At 40.2% G+C, this 21360-nt stretch overlaps 1 protein-coding gene across 2 annotated transcripts in view; it reads right to left on the bottom strand.

The window, feature by feature from the left end:
* The window catches only part of LOC126336710 (zinc finger protein 501-like), a 99984-nt gene that overhangs the window by 1844 nt on the left and 76780 nt on the right, over positions 1–21360 (bottom strand). The window lies entirely within an intron of this gene.

Here is a 21360-nt window from a genome sequence, read left to right on the forward strand (position 1 = left end):
TACTGTTAAGATTAAATGCCAAATATCTGTACATACAATTAGTGGATGGTATTTCATTGTGGTTCAATGTTTTCTCTCTATTCAATTTCTCTCTCCTGTAACACTGATTACACTTTTGAAGTATAAAATTTCATAAAATTTATAACTAGCTGTGTACCCACTGTTGTCTCGGTATGCATTTATTTCACTTCATCTTTCTCCTATCTCTGGCCACCTCCTCTTTCACTGCCCCTCTCTGTGGCCACCCCTTCCTACATTGCCCTCTCCCTGTCCATCTCCTCCTGCCACCCTCCCCCCCCCCCCTGTCCAGCTCCTCCAGCCCCCCATCTCTGTCCATCTCCTCCTCTTCCCTTTCTCTGTCCATCTCCCACTCCCCCCTCTCTCTGTGCTGTACAGCGATATAATTTTGTACATACATTCAGTGGCATATGTGGATACCATGTGCTAAGTGTGTTGTGAATAGAATTAGTATCTAAGAAGTAATAAATTGAAATGTCATCCACAATACAACAGTTTTTCACATATCTCAGTGTTTCTGATGTCAATCTCCTGAAATACGGAGTTGTACAATAACATAACTTTGCACTTATATTCAGTACTATATGTGAACACTGTCTGCAAAATACACTGTGACACTCTATCTACATAATACAGTTAGTTGTATACAGGTAATTAAAAAGTCTTGCCAGATGCAACAGTTTTACTGTGTAAACAGCAAAAATGTTGAAAGTGACCAACTTTTTTTACTCTTTCATCATTACATCGAGTAAGTCAGTGTGTGAAAGTTTCAAAAAGATTTGAAATTATGTGTAAAATTTACTGCAAGTCTGGGTCTTTGCGTGTTCTAGTCTCGGTCGGGCACACAGTTTTAATCTGCCAGGAAGTTTCATGTAATGCCTGTTGGTCTGGCTTCATACACAGTTCACATGGGGGGGGATTAGTATTCAATGAACTGTGTACAAAGCCAGACCAACGGGCATTACATGCATTGACCAAAAAAAGGATAGTGCATTGAGAATGGCTAGTTGCTAGCCAAAATCTAGATCTGCCAATAAAAATTTCAAAGGATAACTGACAGCTGAAATCTATTATTTACAAATCAAAATTATGGTCACTGAGTGCAACAACCTCTGAATGAAGAAGAAGAAGAAGATGATGATGATTATTTAAGAGCTCAGAAGATTTAATCTTATGCTAGTACCAAAATTACCAGCTGTTGTCAGTATTACAGCACACATTTTGCGTCTGATTTCCAAATACACCTGGATAAGTATTCCCAACTTATTACCCTTTTCCTATACCCTGTCTGCCATTTCTCTTAACAAAACAAACCTTTTTAAGTTCTTAAATGACATGAAAACAGAAAGATGAAAACTAATAAGTCAAAACTGTGATGAAAGTAGACCTCAGAGCATGAAAAAAGAGAAAAGAAAAGAGGGCAAAAAATTTATTAGTGCGAAGGTGGTCTGGAGCAAATAACAGCTGAGAAGAATTTGCACTGAAGGAGAGGAAGAGGGCATAACTTATTAACAGCTTCTGTACAAAGACATATTTTTTTTCCTTTACTGCGTAGAACAAGGACTGTAGCATACAATCCAAATGGATTATTCAGTGTGAAATTACTAAATGTTGAAAGGATGGGCTGCAGAGAGAAGTTTAACACATATTGTAGACTATATAAGTTAACATGAATGGTGTGGAGCTAAACTGTGAGACTGAAAAGTAGTTTATACCATGATAAGTTAAGAAAATGTAATGTGGCATGAAATATTAAAACACCCTGAATGACAAATTGGAAAACCAATCCTTTATACAGTTGCAGAACAATCAAAGCCTGTGATTCAGACCCTCCACTTAGCTATGTACCATAGGTGCACAATAGATCGATGATGCTAGTGATGGTGTGTTCTGTCTTCATATCGCAAGCAAGACTGGCTGTCTTTACTATTTCAGGTAGATACCTGAAATCAGAGAGAAACTCGTCTGATTCAAAGTGACAAATATCATTAGTATGAACATGAGCCAATACCTGGAGTTGGCTGACTCCGCTGTTTATGGTATCCGAAAGGGCCCATTCTTCATCTGAGATGACTCCCTCTCATATGCACACTGAATGTGCTTCCCTCCTTGGCAGCTGTATTCCTAAAGGGCCTCTTGTGAGCCTACCATTGAAGATCCCAACTACCAGGAATAGCACTTATATGAGTGCCTGGATGTTGCTGGCCGAGAGGCTTTCTCTTAAATAGAATAGTTGACTGCATCTGGCCCAAGACTTTATAGTCACAGATGGCACCTGGAACACGTTTGTCAGATAAAATTGGTTGGCCTTTTGATCATCCCATGGGAAAGTCTTTTTCTGCCTGCTACACATGGGAACGTTGTCCTACTCAACCACAGGTGATGGCTGAGCCTCAGTGTAGACTGTAACTGGGGCAGACACAGTCATGCACTGAATGGAGGACATGTGAGAGGTGCTGGGTCTCACTTGGATCCCAATATCCCCCCTCCCTCAGGCGTGCCCATTTGCAACAGCCTCAAGCCATGTGACTGAAACCAGTAATGATTGCAGTTGTGAGCGAAGTGTCACCAACTCAATCTGCATCCAAAAAAGCACTCCTACCCCCCCCCCCCCCCCCAATGAATATCAAAGTCAGCAGAACTCTACTCTAGGCAATTATTATAATGCAAAACTGTGCCTCCTAAGTGCGTGCAAGCACACGCGTGGGCACGCACGCACGAATGCAGGTGCACCCACCCACCCACCCACCCACCCACCCACCCACCCACCCACACCCACACACACACACATACACACACACACAGAAATTTATCAATTAAACTACTAAGCACACAGGTAGATCAAAGTCTTCTAGACAGACCATAAAAAGACTGGCATAGGGAGGTGCCATGTCCACCCACCCACCCAACACACACACACACACACACACACACACACACACACACACACACACACACACACACACACAAAGAAATTTACCAATTAAACTACTAAGCACACAGGTAGATCAAAGTCTTCTAGACAGACCATAAAAAGACTGGCATAGGGAGGTGCCATGCAGACATCCATGGCTGAACCACTGATTTGTTTATGTACATTTCCCTCAAAGAAGTAGTAATTTTGTGTGAGGACATAGTTCATAAGATGTATGAGGAATGAGGTAATGGGTTCGGAGTCTGTAGGACATTGGGAAAAGTAGTGTTCAACAGTGGCATGGTCATGGGGATGTTGAAAGAGAAGATTAAAAGTCAATGTCCCATTGACAATGAGATCATCAGATGGAGCACAAGCTCAGATTAGGAAATGATGTGGAAGGAAATTGGCAGTGTGCATTCGAAGGAGGCATCCTGGCCATTACCTACAGCAATTCATGGAAAACCTAAGTCTGGATAGCTGGATGGGGATTTGAAACATCATCCTCCTGAACAGGAGTCCAGTGTGCTAACCACTGTGCCACTCCACTTGGAATGGACATGGGGTCTGTGTATACGGAGGTGGCATCAACAGTGACAACTAGGAATTCTGGGGGTGAAGGGGTGGAGATGATGGAGACTGGGGAGAGGAAGTGGTTGTATTTTCTTTATAAGAGGCAAGGTTTAGGCAATTGGTTGAAGATGTTGCTCTCTTGAACCGAATGTGCCACCTTCCTGGACATTGACCTCAATCTCTCTGATGGCTCCATCCATAACTACGTACATTTTAAACCCACTAACCATCAACAGTAGTCACATTTTGACAGCTGTAATCGCGTGAACACCAAAAAATCACTTCCATACAGCCTAGACACCCACAGACAGTATCTGCAATGACAAGAATTCCCTTGCCCAATGTGCTATACGCACGAAGGCCTTCACAACAAGCAGTACTCTCCTAGCTTAAACCACAAACAGATTTCCCCATGCCATCTCCTCACACACCTCTGAATTTCCACCAACTTCAAAAACAAGCCACAAAGGGGCACCCAGTATCACCTAGACTGGAGCAATTGAACCATATCCTTCACCAAGGCTCTGATTATTTATCATGCCCTGGAATGAAGGACATCCTATCCAAGTTCTTCCTCACTCCTCCTGAAGTGCCATTCTGTTGCCAACCGAACTATGCGACTTAACTTCTGAGGTCAACAGTCGCCTAGAACTTAGAACTAATTAAACCTAACTAACCTAAGGACATCACACACAGCCATGCCCGAAGCAGGATTCAAACCTGAGACCGTAGTCCAGTCCTACAGATTTATCCTATACCACCAGAGGCAAGGCCACTTATGAAAGCAGCCACATCACATACCAACTCTGCTGTACAAATCACATGAAAATATTCAATAGAAATTAAAATATGCTACACGAATGCAAAACACTGAACAGAAATTAAAATACCTTTTCTTATCATCTTGGAGCTGAACAGTGCATTTGATGTATACGATTATTTCATTTAATAATAAGGAATTTTGCATGTCTGTATCAAATTTTAGTTTACTGTTATGCAATTCATATTTAAAAATAAAAAGATTTCATTTCCATTAAAAATTATGATTTTTCATTTGCTAATCAAAATTCTCATTTGACAGTAGATAAAGACTTTAAATAAAAGTTGAACAAGGAAACAACTTGCTACAAGTGGGTTTTGAGCCAAGGGCCTTATACATGAATGCTTACATGCTACACCTTCAGCCAACAGCAGTTTCTTGAATGTGATCGAAATCTTTACTCTAAACAGCTTTCACAACTCTTGTAATCTTAAATGGCTCTTCAACATTCATTACCTCAACTCTTCGAATTTTCTTCTTGAACACTATGTAATTCCTAGAATCATCTATAGCAGACTTTTCAAAAGCAACACTAATACCACTTTTCTCTTGAGCAATTTCATTATCAAGCGAAGCAGAGCTTAACACAATGATGCAACAATGTGCATAACAAATGTATAATTGCCAAGAACCAGAAAAATGACAAAAATATGCTTTTCCAGCAAGTCCAGAAACCAATGAGTCTAGAAACCAGTGCTACAGTCAGCGTCTCCATTGGGTATATCAGAAACTGGAAACCATAATATGATGTAAAGGAACCAAGAGCAACTTTGAAAAACTCATCTAAACTAATCGACAAAATTACTGATAGGGTACTTCAGGAATGTCAAAACACACACACACACACACACACACACACACACACACACACACACACACAACCTTTTAACAGATTTGGTAAAAAAGTGTTAAAACACACTCCAAGGACAGATGGTCGGAGAATGATACACAAATTAGATGTACTGCTGAATTTGGAAAGACCCTAGTAAAACAATAAGCGTCCTTACAACTGTCACTCATGGAGTTGGCTGTAAAATGGTACGTTAGCAAGTGATTATGAATACTTTCCTTAGATCATAAGACAATTCATATCCGATGATGCTAGTATGAGAAAGTATACTAATTGACCACTTTTCATATGATTACCTTATCAAACATAGATTTAGATGTCATGAAGCCACAGTGGGAGCATGTAAGCTCCCAGTAATAGTTCATCTTGAGCAGCAGTTTATCATCAGGTGAAAAAATGTTCCATTTAACTCATTATGGCAATGCTATGGTAACTTCTGGGGACAATAAATTCTTAGCAGGTTTTAGTATATGGGACAAAAACACCTCCCACGATCAGTCTGGTTACTGCTGATGGGAGCAAACCTTACTGAAAGAAATGTGGAGGTTTTGCGGACATTGTACACAGATTTTTCAACATACTACTGTACAATCCTGCGAAAGTACCATTAAATCAAATCATTTCAAATTCCTTGTGGAGAGGAGAGTTTTAAATTGTTTAGTGTTCCTGGACTTAAATACAATGGTCCTTCCTCAACGTTGAAACACACGATCTTGTCGCTAATCACTAGAGATAAGAGTTTAGAAGTGGTGTGTCATTGTTTGGGGTGTCTTCTTCAGTGGCTGTTTAAACATCATTTAATTGAACGGAATTTGCAGAACAAACTGAGACAATTTAGCTGCTTCAGTGATGCAAAAACTGTTAAGTTCTTGGAGTGACTCATTATTCTCATAGGTTTTCTGAAGAGGGTCTGTTCATAAAGACTCCCATAGCATCAGCAATCTGCCCAATATGAGATTACCATTTTTTATTCCACAATGTCACAAAGTGTCCCTCAAGATGTCTAACACTTGACTGTACCTGAATCTGTTGCTTAGTAGATTATGTTAACAACTCTTCAGTGCCATTTGAGTTTGAAGGCAAGCACATAACTGTTAAGTTTAACTACTAATTGACTTGCTCTTCAGTTCTTCAGTTGGTATAATGGCAGATGAACTTGGTCAGAAAGTAGTAACAAGAGCGACTGAAACCTCCACATATTGATAGGTAAATGCTCCCTGGAGTGAAGATGCCATTCTTTTCATGAAACAGTATTGAGAAAATTTAGAGAACTTGCATTTGTGGCTCACTACAGAATCATTCTATTGCCACAATGTACATTTTGTGTACTTAGCAGAGGTACAACATACCCTTCATCATGCACCATGTTTGTTTTATTTTTTCATAAACAACTCACCTTACTTCTCAATAGTTTCCTTTAAAGGATGTACAAAAGATCCAGCAATCCTCCAGCTTTTTCATTCCACAAGGGAAATAGGTTCTGTCAAATTCTGCAAAATAATCATTGAATGCAACTACCATTTCCTCATTTTATGAACATTTATTACCAGCAAGCCAAAGTTTCAAGTGTGGGAAATGTAGTCACTTGGGGCTAAGTCAGAGAATAGGGTGGATGAGGAACCAATTTAAAGCCGAATTCATGCACTTTTGCCATGAAAGTTTCAAACAGTCCAACAATGAAGCATAACAGGGTTCATTTATGTTCCCGTCTTTTTCCAAGTAATCTACGAGGATTACTCCTTAGGAATCCCAAAAAACAACTGAGAAAATGGCCTTTGCTTTGTTCTGTGCACTGTCTGTTGCTTTGACTGCCATTTTAAGTCTAGCATATAATGATGGATCCAGGTTTCATCAAAAGTCACAAATCAGCATGAAAAGTCTTGCGGAATTTGATTAAACATCGCCATACGTTGTGTTGAAATGTTGTGCCAGGCAAGCTTTTGGTCGATTGTGGGCAATAGTGGTTCCCACCTCATACACAGTTTCTTCAAAGCTAATTTTCCAGACAGAATGTTATGCACTCATTCAGTTGAGATGTCTACAGTCTCAGCAGTTTATCTAGTTTTATTTGGCGGTCTCGCATTACCATATTAACGATTCTGTCAATAGTTTACTTTGTGGTGGCCTCAACTCAATGACCGGAGCGTGCTTCGACTTCAGTGCTTGTTTGACCACATTTAAATTCATTAATCCATAAGTAAGTGGTCTTCAATGATGGTGCTGAGTCTGCATGAACTTTGTCCAAATCTGTTTTGATACGTGTGGCTGTCTAACCCTTCAAATGAAAATGTTTAATAACAGCATAAAATTGTTTCCTCCATTTTCAATTGCAGGAGATACAGTGACCAATTCAGATGGCTGTCAACAATGAACTGTACACTGTACATTGTTTGATTTTTTATTTGGTCCTTGGAATAATCGAGCTCACCAACCATGAAGGGGCAACAAAAATGTTCCCGTCTTCCATGGAAATTTACCAGACTTACTACACCACCCAACTGTGCAGATGTAGAAAAGGAAGATCATAGTTAACTGTCTCTTCAACAATGTGGTCATTAGAGACAGAGCAGGAATTTGTGTAAGGCAAAGGTACCCAGAAAATTGGCCTTAAATGAGAGCGATTGGAAATCTAAATGTGGATGGCTGGAAGGGGACAGGAACCAAACTCCTCTTGAAAGTGAACATGGTGCTAAATCATTGCAGCACCTTACTCCTGTTCAAAGTTAAAAAACAACTCAGAAGCAGTGCTGAACTGTGTCACACAAACAGAATTTGGAATAAACAAATGTTCTGGATGTATGCTCACACACAGATATGATCCCTTGAGGCATGTGCAAGTTGAGGACTACAGTGCATGATCTGCATTAAATTCTCCGACGGCAGTGTAATGCCACAATGAGTTTTGTCAGATCCTTGTTTGATGTAACCACATGCTGGCAGGTACAAAGAACCTCAATAAGATTGTGTAAGGACTAAAGTGGTACACTTCATAAACAGTTAAGCCAGTCCACGCTTGCTACTGCATCACTTAGATTGTCCTTTCTATACAGGTTCTCAGCACGGTGATATCAAAGCATCACTAGGGACCGTATTTGTTCTGGCTCAATATCTTTTGAAAAGACATTGCTAACGTTCATATGCAACAAACACACCACAAAACATTTTGCTAGATAATGAACAGTGACCCAAAATTATTTTTAAAGATTTACTTTGAATCAACTTGTCTCCAAGGATCTTTAATGGTAATCTCTATCTGATAATACCATATCAAATATTTTTTTAGCTTGCTTTGCAATATAATAATAACCATCTTTGCCTTCTATGAACTATTGTAAATGACATAATTTTAGTTTCCATATAACTATATTGCTGTTATAATACCTGAAGCTAAATTGCGCTTCATTATAGGTGCAGATAAATACAGTGACTATACCAGTGAAGGAAAGTTGCTACTCACCATACAGTGGAGAAGCTTAGTCGCGATAGGCACAACAAAAAGATTCACACAATTATACCTTTCGGCCATTAAGGCCTTTGTCAGCAGTAGACACATATACACACACACTCCCATAACGCAAGCAGCACACACATCTGCAGTCTAACGTTAGTCACTGTCCTCACCCATCCATCCCCCTGCCTGTTCCCATTCCAGCACTACACAGCCGTCATTTCATCACCACACCCAGTCTTTTATTTTCTCTCCTTTCCACTACGTACCCCCTCCCCCCTCCGCACCTTCTCTCCTGCCCTCCATCTAAACTGCAACACTTGACTGTCCGCTAGTCCCACCATACTATCCCTCCCCGCCCCAGCCTCCTCCTTACCCCCACCCAGTCGCCACTCCCATCATGCACTGGAGCTGCTGTTCGCAGTGTGCTCTCAGCTCTCTGAGACTGCAGATGTGTGTGCAAGTTGCGTTTGCGTGTGTGTGTGTGTGTGTGTGTGTGTGTGTGTGTGTGTCTACTGCTGACAAAGGCCCTAATGGCCGAAAGCTTTAATTGTGTGAATCTTTTTATTGTGCCTATCGCGACTCAGCGTCTCTGCTGTATGGTGAGTAGCAACTTTCCTTCTCTGGTATTGTTACATTCCATCCTGGATTTTCCATTGTTTAAGTACAGTGACTCTGAGAACATTTTTTTTGACATTCTACGGGATTTCACATTCTCTGCACAGTGCGGCCAAATCTAGGGCAATTAGATATCAGATTTGGGAAGTAGAACCACAATGGGATAAATACACTAAATTCTTACACACTCTGGCACAACTAATGAATTAAATGCTAATTGCTTGCCTGAGAAACTTGTATATTTGAATGAAGCAAATACTATAGATTTGAATATAATAGAGGGAAACATTCCACGTGGGAAAAATATATCTAAAAACTAAGATGATGTAACTTACCAAACGAAAGCGTTGGTATTTTGAGAGACACAAACAAACACACACACACACACACACACACACACACACACACACACACACAAATTTAAGCTTTCGCAACCCACGGTTGCTTCATCAGGAAAGAGGGAAGGAGAGGGAAAGACGAAAGGATGTGGGTTTTAAGGGAAAGAGTAAGGAGTCACTCCAATCCCGGGAGCGGAAAAACTTACCTTAGGGGGAAAAAGGACAGGTATACACTCGCGCACACACACACACACGTATCCATCCGCACATGTACAAACAAAAACAGACATATGTAAAGCATACAAATGTCTGCTTGTGTCTGTATATGTGCAGATGGATATGTCTGTGTGTGTGTGTGTGTGTGTGTGTGTGTGTGTGTGTGTGTGTGTGAGAGAGAGAGAGAGAGAGAGAGAGAGAGAGAGAGTATACCTGTCCTTTTTTCCCCCTAAGGTAAGTCTTTTCCGCTCCCGGGATTGGAATGACTCCTTACCCTTTCCCTTAAAACCCACATCCTTTCGTCTTTCCCTCTCCTTCCCTCTTTCCTGATGAAGCAACTGTGGGTTGTGAAAGCTTGAATTTTGTGTGTGTATTTGTGTTTGTTTGTGTCTCTATCAACATACCAATGCTTTCATTTGGTAAGTTACATCATCTTTGTTTTTAGATATAAATACTATAGATTTTTTGAAACAAAAAACGGTGTGCCATGGTTGGAAGAAAGCACAGGTCACACCTACCCACAAAGAAGGGCAGCTGAAATGATCCACAGAACTGTTGTGTGACATCACCAACAGCAACTTCTCGTAGAATCTCAGAATATGTTCTGAGCTCAAACATAATAAGGTATTTCAAACAGAATGACCACCTCCACACTCCCTAAAACACTGATTGTGTGAAAACAACTTTTCACATGACATCCTGAAAGCAATGGATCAAGGCAGTCTGGCACTGAAAGCCATGGGTCAAGGCTATCAGGCAGATACAGTACTTCTTCCAAAATAATTTAAATCACTACAACATGTACATTACTTACAGAAAATCACGATCAGATGGGGTATGAAGTAAAATCTGTCAGTGGACTGATGATTTCTTGATATGAAGGACACAACATGTTGTCTTGGTTGGAGTCATTGACAGATGTACAGTGACTTCAAGTGTGAACCAAGATAGTGTGCTAGAGCCCCTTGCTGTCCATGTTTTATGTTAATGACCTTACATACAACATTAATAGTAAGTAGATACTTTTTGTAGTTATTCATAATAAAGTACTGTCTAAAAAAAGCCGTGTTAAGTATGCAGTCAGATCTTGATAAGAAATCAAAGTGGTGTACAAATTGACATTTTGTTTTCAATGTTCAGAAACATAAAGTTTATTCTTCACAGGATGAATAAACATAGTACTCTATGAATACAATATAAATAAGTTACCACTGGAATCTGTTATCTCATACTAATACCTGGGTGTAACACTTAGTAGGGATATGAAATAGATTGATCATGCAAGCTCAGTTGTAGTAAAGCAGTTGGAATATTTCAGATCATTGACAAAATGCTAGGGACGTGCAATCCGTCTACAAATGAGCTAGAATACTGCTCATGTGTGTGGGGCCTGTACCAAACAGGATTAACAGGTTGTGGTGTAACAGACAGGTTCAAAATGTGATCCCTGTGATTAGTGTAGAAGGTGATACAAAGCTGTGAGTATAGCTAGTCAGCAGCTTGTCACCAAAGCTTATTACTATTTATTGTGATAATTCTGAGTGTAAGTAATGTTATTAACATGAAATAGTGCTGTGAACCTCAGTAATAAATATATAATTCAAGATAATTCTGGTGCAATTGTTTACAAAATGTGAGTTATTAATTTTCTAACTGAGAATGTATTTTTATCACATGCCTGTAAATCGTAAACTTATTTCTACTTATGGTAAAACCCAATAATCTACCCAAACTTTTATCAGAAACAACTTTTAATTATAAGTTCAATTTTGTAAACATGTAAACAATATTTTATAAAATAGGTAATAGTTTGTTTATAAGACAGAAGTGGCATGAACAATATTACAGAAAGGGTAGATTGCTACTCACCATATGGGGCAGGAATCACACACATGCACAACAAGAAGACTACTAAAAACGTAAGCTTCCAGCCAGAAGGCCTTATTCTGAAACAGGCAACACAGACACACACACACACACACACACAAACACACACACACACACACACACACGTGCGCGTGTGCACACAGGACCACTGTCTCTTGCTGCCATGGCCACTGGCCTCAGCAGCCAGAGACAGTGTTTTTGTGTGTGTGTGTGTGTGTGTGTGTGTGTGTGTGTTTGTGTGTGTGTGTGTGTGTGTGTGTGTGTGTGTGTGTGTTTCAGAAGAAGGCCTTCTGGCCGGAAGCTTATGGGTTAATAGGGTTTTTGTTGTGCCTGTCTGTGACTTGACACCTCTGCTATAAGGTGAGCAGCAGTCTAACCTTTTTGTAATATAGTCGGTAGTGGCATGAACTCAGGTAGACAGAGAAAGTTATGTTGAAGAAAGAAACAAAGCCAAACAGAAAATTGCAGCATCCAAGAAGAAATCTTGGGAAGACTTTGGAAACAGGTTGGAGACTTTGGGTCAAGCTGCTGGAAAACCATTCTGGAGTGTAATTAGCAGTCTTTGAAAGGGAGGTAAGAAGGAAATGACAAGTATTTTGGACAGGTCAGGAAAACTGCTGGTGAATCCTGTGGATTCTTTGGGCAGATGGAGGGAATATTTTGAAGAGTTTCTCAATGTAGATGAAAATACGATCAGTAATGTTTCAGGTTTCGAGGGACAATGGGATAGGAATGATGATGGAAATAGGATCACATTTGAGGAAGTGGAGAAAATGGTCAATAGATTGCAGTACAATAAAGCAGCTGGGGAGGATGAAATTAAGTTGGAACTCATCAAATACAGTGGAATGTCAGGTCTTAAATGGCTACACAGGATAATTGAAATGGCCTGGGAGTCGGGACAGGTTCCATCAGACTGGACAAAAGCAGTAATCACACCAATCTTTAAACATGGAAACAAAAAGATTGTAACAACTACAGAGGTATCTCTTTAATCAGCATTGTGGGTAAAATCTTCTCAGGTATTGTTGAAAGGAAAGTGCGAGTATTAGTTGAGAACCAACTGGATGAAAATCAGTGTGGGTTTAGGCCTCTTAGAGGTTGTCCGGACCAGATCTTTAGTTTACAGCAAATAATGGAGAAGTGTTATGAGTGGAACAGGAAATTGTATCTATGCTTTATAGATCTAGAAAAGGCATATGACCGGGTTCTTAGGAGGAAGTTATTGTCTGTTCTATGAGATAATGGAATAGGAGCCAAACTTTTGGGAGCAGTTAAAGGTCTTTACATGGATAGTCAGGCAGCAGTTAGAGTTGACAGTAAATTGAGTTCATGGTTCAGAGTAGTTTCAGGGGTAAGGCAAGACTGCAACCTGTCTCCACTGTTGTTCATATTATTTATGGATCATATGTTGAAAACAATAAACTGGCTGGGTGATGTTAAGATATGTGAACACAAAATAAGCAGTCTTGCATATGCGGATGACTTAGTTGTGATGGCAGATTCGATTGAAAGTTTGCAAAGTAATATTTCAGAGCTAGATTAGAAATGTAAGGACTATGGTATGAAGATTAGCATCTCCAAAATGAAAGTAATGTCAGTGGGAAAGAGTGCCAAACAGGAGGAACAAAGTTAGAAAAGGTGGACAATGTCAAGTACTTAGGATGCATATTCTCACAGGATGGCAACATAGTGAAAGAACTGGAAGCGAGGTGTAGCAAAGCTAATGCAGTGAGCACTCAGCTACGATCTACTCTCTTCTGCAAGAAGGAAGACAGTACCAAGACTAAGTTATCTGTGCACCGTTCAATCTTTCGACCAACTTTGTTGTATGGGAGCGAAAGCTCAGTGGATTCAGGTTACCTTATCAAAAAGGTTGAGGTTACGGATATGAAAGTAGCTAGGATGATTGCAGGTACTAGTAGATGGCAACAATGGCAGGAGGGTGTCCACAATGAGGAAATAAAAGCAAAACTGGGAATGAACTCTATAGATGTACCAGTCAGGGCGAACAGGCTTAGATCGTGGGGTCATGTTACACGCATGGGAGGAGCAAGGTTACCCAGGAGACTCATGGGTTCAGCAGTAGAGGGTAGGAGGAGTCGGGGCAGACCAAGGAGAAGGTACCTGGATTCGGTTAAGAATGATTTTGAAGTAATAGGCTTAACCCGTGGTCTAGGGGTGGCGTCTTTGATTCATAATCAAAATGTCTTCGGTCCCGGGTTCGATCCCCGCCACTGCCTAAATTTTGATAAATAATCAGCATTGGCGGCCGAAGACTTCCGGCATAAGAAGTCAGCTCATTCTGCCAACGGCCTTGTCAAAGAGGGCGGAGGAGCGGATAGAGGTTCAGGGCACTCTTGTCCTAAGAGTGGGAAATTGCCCCTAAAGGCGGAAGTATCAGCAATGATCAACGACATGAGGATGCAGAAAGCAATTGAAACCACTGCATTAAAGACATGTAACGTGTATCCACAGGACATGTGGCCTGTAGTTGAAGAAGTGTCATGATGATCTCTCCATTGGCAAAGGATTCCGGAATAGTCCCCCATTCGGATCTCCAGGAGGGGACTGCCAAGGGGGAGGTTACCATGAGAAAAGGATTGAATAATCAACGAAAGGATAATGTTTTACGAGTTGGGGCATAGAATGTAAGAAGCTTGAACGTGGTAGGAAAACTAGAAAATCTGAAAAGGGAAATGCAAAGGCTCAATCTAGATATAGTAGGGGTCAGTGAAGTGAAGTGGAAGGAAGACAAGGATTTCTGGTCAGATGAGTATCGGGTAATATCAACAGCAGCAGAAAATGGTATAACAGGTGTAGGATTCGTTATGAATAGGAAGGTAGGGCAGAGGGTCTGCTACTGTGAACAGTTCAGTGACCGGGTTGTTCTAATCCGAATCGACAGCAGACCAACACCGACAACGATAGTTCAGGTATACATGCTGACATCGCAAACTGAAGATGAACAGATAGAGAAAGTGTATGAGGATATTGAAAGGGTAATGCAGTATGTAAAGGGGGACGAAAATCTAATAGTCATGGGCGACTGGAATGCAGTTGTAGGGGTAGGAGTAGAAGAAAAGGTTACAGGAGAGTATGAGCTTGGGACAAGGAATGAAAGAGGAGAAAGACTAATTGAGTTCTGTAACAAGTTTCAACTAGTAATAGCAAATACCCTGTTCAAGAATCAGAAGAGGAGGAGGTATACTTGGAAAAGGCCGGGAGATACGGGAAGATTTCAATTAGATTACATCATGGTCAGACAGAGATTCCGAAATCAGATATTGGATTGTAAGGCGTACCCAGGAGCAGATATAGACTCGGATCACAATACAGTGATGATGAAGAGTAGGTTGAAGTTCAAGACATTAGTCAGGAAGAATCAATACGCAAAGAAGTGGGATACGGAAGTTCTAAGGAATGACGAGATACGTTTGAAGTTCTCCAACTCTATAGATACAGCAATAAGAAATAGCTCAGTAGGCAGTACTGTTGAAGAGGAATGGACATCTCTAAAAACGGCCATCACAGAAGTTGGGAAGGAAAACATAGGTACAAAGAAGGTAGCTGCAAAGAAACCATGGGTAACAGTTGATTGATGAAAGGAGGAAGTACAAACATGTTCCGGGAAAACCAGGAATACAGAAATACAAGTCGCTGAGGAATGAAATAAATAGGAAGTGCAGGGAAGCTAAGACGAAATGGCTGCAGGAAAAATGTGAAGACATCGAAAAAGATATGATTGTCGGAAGGACAGACTCAGCATACAGGAAAGTCAAAACAACCTTTGGTGACATTAAAAGCAATGGTGGTAACATTAAGAGTGCAACGGGAATTCCACTGTTAAATGCAGAGGAGAGAGCAGATAGGTGGAAAGAATACATTGGAAGCCTCTATGAGGGTGAAGATTTGTCTGATGTGATAGAAGAAGAAACAGGAGTCGATTTAGAAGAGATAGGGGATCCAGTATTAGAATCGGAATTAAAAAAAGCTTTGGAGGACTTACGGTCAAATAAGGCAGAAGGCATGGATAACATTCCATCAGAATTTCTAAAATCATTACGGGAAGTGGCAACAAAACGACTATTCACGTTGTTGTTGTTCTTGTGGTCTTCAGTCCTGAGACTGGTTTGATGCGGTTCTCCATGCTACTATATCCTGTGCAAGCTTCTTCATCTCCCAGTACCTACTGCAACCTACATCCTACTGAATCTGCTTAGTGTATTCATCTCTTTGTCTCCTTCTACGATTTTTACCCTCTACGCTGCCCTCCAATACTAAATTGGTAATCCCTTGATGCCTCAGAACATGTCCTACCAACCAATCCCTTCTTCTGGTCAAGTTGTGCCACAAACTTCCAATCCTATTTAATATTTCCTTATTAGTTATGTGATCTACCCATCTAATCTTCAGCATTCTTCTGTAGCACCACATTTCGAAAGCTTCTATTCTCTTCTAGTCCAAAATATTTATCGTCCATGTTTCACTTCCATACATGGCTACACTCCATAGAAATACTTTCAGAAGTGACTTCCTGACACTTAAATCTATACTCGATGTTAACAAATTTCTCTTCTTCAGAAATGCTTTCCTTGCCATTGCCAGCCTACATTTTATATCCTCTCTACTTCGACCATCATCAGTTATTTTGCTCCCCAAATATCAAAACTCCTTTACTACTTTAAATGTCTCATTTCCTAATCTAATTCCTTCAGCATCACCCGACTTAATTCGACTACATTCCATTATCCTCGTTTTGCTTTTGTTGATGTTCATTTTATATCCTCCTTTCAAGAAATTATCCATTCCGTTCAACTGCTCTTCCAAGTCCTTTGCCGTCTCTGACAGAATTACAATGTCGTCGGCGAACCTCGAAGTTTTTATTTCTTCTCCATGGATTTTAATACCTACTCCAAATTTTTCTTTTGTTTCCTTTACTGCTTGCTCAATATACAGATTGAATAACATCGGGGAGAGACTACAACCCTGTCTCACTCCCTTCCCAACCACTGCTTCCCTTTCGTATCCCTCGACTCTTATAACTCTGCCATCTGGTTTATGTACAAATTGTAAATAGCCTTTCGCTCCCTGTATTTTACTCCTGCCACCTTCAGAATTTGAAAGAGAGTATTCCAGTCAACATTGTCAAAAGCTTTCTCTAAGTCTACAAATGCTAGAAACGTAGGTTTGCCTTTCCTTAATCTTTCTTCTAAGATAAGTCGTAGGGTCAGTATTGCCTCACGTGTTCCAACATTTCTACGGAAGCCAAACTGATCTTCCCCGAGGTCAGCTTCTACTAGTTTTTCCATTCGTCTGTAAAGAATTCGTATTAGTATATTGCAGCTGTGACTTATTAAACTGATAGTTCGGTAATTTTCACATCTGTCAACACCTGCTTTCTTTGGGATTGGAATTATTATATTCTTCTTGAAGTCTGAGGGTATTTCGCCTGTCTCATACATCTTGCTCACCAGATGGTAGAGTTTTGTAAGGACTGGCTCTCCCGAGGCCGTCAGTAGTTCCAATGGAATGTTGTCTACTCTGGGGGCCTTGTTTCGACTCCCAATTCCATAATATTGTCCTCAAGTGTATCGCCCTTGTATAGACCCTCTATATACTCCTTCCACTTTTCTGCTTTATCTTCTTTGCTTAGAACTGCGTTTCCGTCCGAGCTCTTGATGTTCATACAAGTGGTTCTCCTATCTCCAAAGGTCTCTTTAATTTTCCTGTAGGCAGTATCTATCTTACCCCTAGTGAGATAAGCCTCTACATCCTTACATTTGTCCTCTAGCCATCCCTGCTTAGACATTTTGCACTTCCTGTCAATCTCATTTTTGAGACGTCTGTATTCCTTTTTGCCTGCTTCATTTACTGCATTTTTATATTTTCTCCTTTCATCAATTAAATTCAATATTTCTTCTGTTACCCAAGGATTTCTACTAGCCCTTGTCTTTTTACCTCTGCTGCCTTCACTACTTCATCCCTCAAAGCTACCCATTCTTCTTCAACTGTATTTCTTTCCCCCATTCCTGTCAATTGCTCCCTTATGCTCTCCCTGAAACTCTGTACAACCTCTGGTTCTTTTAGTTTATCCATGTCCCATCTCCTTAAAATTCCACCTTTTGCAGTTTCTTCAGTTTTAATCTACAGGTCATAACCAATAGCTTGTGGTCAGAGTCAACATCTGCCCCTGGAAATGTCTTACAATTTAAAACCTGGTTCCTAAATCTCTGTCTTACCATTATATAATCTATCTGATACCTTTTACTATCTCCAGGGTTCTTCCATGTATACAACCTTCTTTCATGATTCTTAAACCAAGTGTTAGCTATGATTAAGTTGTGCTCCGTGCAAAATTCTACCAGGCGGCTTCCTCTTTCATTTCTTAGCCCCAATCCATATTCACGTACTACGTTTCCTTCTCACCCTTTTCCTACACTCGAATTCCAGTCTCATATGACCACTAAATTTTCGCCTCCCTTCACTATCTGAATAATTTCTTTTATTTGATCATACATTTCTTCAATTTCTTTGTCACCTGCAGAGCTAGTTGGCATATAAACTTGTACTACTGTAGTAGGTGTGGGCTTTGTATCTATCTTGGCCACAATAATGCGTTCACTATGCTGTTTGCAGTAGCTTACCCACATTCCTATTTTCCTATTCATTATTAAACCTCCTCCTGCATTACCCCTATTTGATTTTGTGTTTATAACCCTGTAGTCACCTGACCAGAAGTCTTGTTCCTCCTGCACCGAACTTCACTAATTCCCACTATATCTAACTTTAACCTATCCATTTCCCTTTTTAAATTTTCTAACCTACCTGCCCGATTAAGGGATCTGACATTTCATGCTCCGATCCGTAGAACGTCAGTTTTCTTTCTCCTGATAACGACATCCTCCTGAGTAGTCCCCGCCCGGAGATCCGAATGGGGGACTATTTTACCTCTGGAATTCACGTTGGTGTGTAGAATATATGAGTCTGGCGACATACCATCTGACTTTCAGAAAAGCATCATCCACACAATTCCGAAGACGGCAAGAGCTGACAAGTGCGATAATTATCGCATAATCAGCTTAACAGCTCATGCATCGAAGCTGCTTACAAGAATAATATACAGAAGAATGGAAAAGAAAATTGAGAATGCGCTAGGCGACAATCGGTTTGGCTTTAGCAAAAGTAAAGGCACGAGAGAGGCAATTCTGACGTTACGGCTAATAATGGAAGCAAGGCTAATGAAAAATGAAGACACGTTCATAGGATTTGTCGACCTGGAAAAAGCATTCGACAATATAAAATGGTGCAAGCTGTTCGAGATACTGAAAAAAGTAGGGGTAAGCTATAGGGAGAGACGGGTCATATACAGTATGTACAGCAACCAAGAGGGAATAATAAGAGTGGACGATCAAGAACGAAGTGCTCGTATTAAGAAGGGAGTAAGACAAGGCTGTAGCCTTTCGCCCCTACTCTTCAATCTGTACATCGGGAAGCAATGATGGAAATAAAAGAAAGGTTCAGGAGTGGAATTAAAATACAAGGAGAAAGGATATCAATGATACGATTCGCTGATGACATTGCTATCCTGAGCGAAAGTGAAGAAGAATTAAATGATCTGCTGAACGGAATGAACAGTCTAATGAGTACACAGTATGGTTTGAGATTAAATCGGAGAAAGACGAAGGTAATGAGAAGTAGTAGAAATGAGAACAGCAAGAAACTTAACATCAGGATTGATGGTCACGAAGTCAATGAAGTTAAGGAATTCTGCTACCTAGGCAGTAAAATAACCAATGACGGACGGAGCAAGGAAGACATCAAAAGCATACTCGCTATGGCAAAAAAGGCATTTCTGGCCAAGAGAAGTCTACTAATATCAAATAACGGCCTTAATTTGAGGAAGTAATTTCTGAGGATGTTTGTCTGGAGTACAGCATTGTATGGTAGTGAAACATGGACTGGGGGAAAACCGGAACAGAAGAGAATCGAAGCATTTGAGATGTGGTGCTATAGACGAATGTTGAAAATTATGTGGACTGATAAGGTAAGGAATGAGGAAGTTCTACGCAGAATCGGAGAGGAAAGGAATATGTGGAAAACACTGATAAGGAGAAGGGACAGGATGATAGGACATCTGCTAAGGCATGAGGGAATGACTTCCATGGTACTAGAGGGAACTGTAGAGGGCAAACACTGTAGAGGAAAACAGAGATTGGAATACGTGAAGCAAATAATTGAGGACGTAGGTTGCAACTGCTACTCTGAGATGAAGAGGTTAGCACAGGAAACGAATTTGTGGCGGGCCGCATCAAACCAGTCAGTAGACTGATGACAAAAAAAAGGCTTAATATCAGAAGAGGCACCAATGTTAGCACTGAATAGGGGATCATGGAGGAATTTTATAAGGGGGACTATGCTCCAGACTGAACGCTGAAAGGCATAATCAGTCTTAAATGATGATGATGATGTGGCAAGAACAATTAGTTGTGAGTTTGTAAAAGTGGTTTCCAGTGAAGTTGTAATAAGTTATGTTATGATTTTTAAGGTTAAACGAAGACTGTAAAATCTTTTGTTCTAATCTGGTCCTAACGTAAGTAACAGAAGGAAGATGAAGTGAGCGAAGTTGTAAGGTTATTAACTCATATGGGAAACCCACGCAATGTTTATTCAAGCCTCACTGCCAAGTATTTATACAAAATGTTTTTCATTCTATGGTAGCATTTGATGTTACAATCTCTCACAGAAGCACAAAGACATACTGATTTAATAAAAACACAGCAATTTCTGAACTATTATTATTTGCCCCCTATAGTTGTGTAGTGGTGTTAGAAGAGGACGCTGAACATATATGCAGAAAGACAGTATTAATGATCACAGGTTTCTTTGACCCATGGGAGGGCATCGCAGAGATACTGAAAGACCTGAACTGAAAAAACAGTTTATGATACATGAAAACTATCCCATGAAAGCCAGCTTTAAATGATGACTCTTAGAAATATACTACAAACTCTCATACATATCACACCCCAAGGAATCATGGAGACAAGATTAGTCTAATTACAGCTTACACATAGGCATTTAAGTAATCATTCTTCCCATAATCCATACATGAATGGAACAGGAAAACACCGTTATAACTTGGTAAAGTTATGCATGCTCTGGCAGAGCATGCACTTCACAGTGGTTTGCTGAGTATGGAAGTCGATGTAGTAATCCATTCTCAACTCAGCATTTAGAAGCACTGGTGGGTGCAAATTATTTTTATGATGGAACCATTATCCAAGACCCTGGTATTTTCTTCCATGTTCTACACAACAGAATACTGGATGTTAGAGTTGACAGTCTCTAAACAGAATGCAGTCTATCATGGTTTACTGAAATGTATTTTCAGAAACAATAACCATATTACTCTTGTAGAAGATAAAATGTATCAAGGAGACAAATTAAAGCTGTCATTGCTCACGTCCCAAACACTATTAAATCGGTCTTAATCTTAAGACTTTATGAAAAATATGCCCCAGCTGGGGCAAAACTATTCACAATATTAATTATTTTCAGTTTAATGTCAGTTAATGTAACTACATTGAAGAACAGCCATTTGAGAGAAACTGGCAGGTCTACAGAAAGGAAGATTAGGGCTTAGTGTCTAGTCGAAGATGAGGTTATTAGGTGGGG

This window comes from Schistocerca gregaria, chromosome 2, assembly GCF_023897955.1.
Source record: "Schistocerca gregaria isolate iqSchGreg1 chromosome 2, iqSchGreg1.2, whole genome shotgun sequence".
Classification (NCBI taxonomy): domain Eukaryota; kingdom Metazoa; phylum Arthropoda; class Insecta; order Orthoptera; family Acrididae; genus Schistocerca; species Schistocerca gregaria.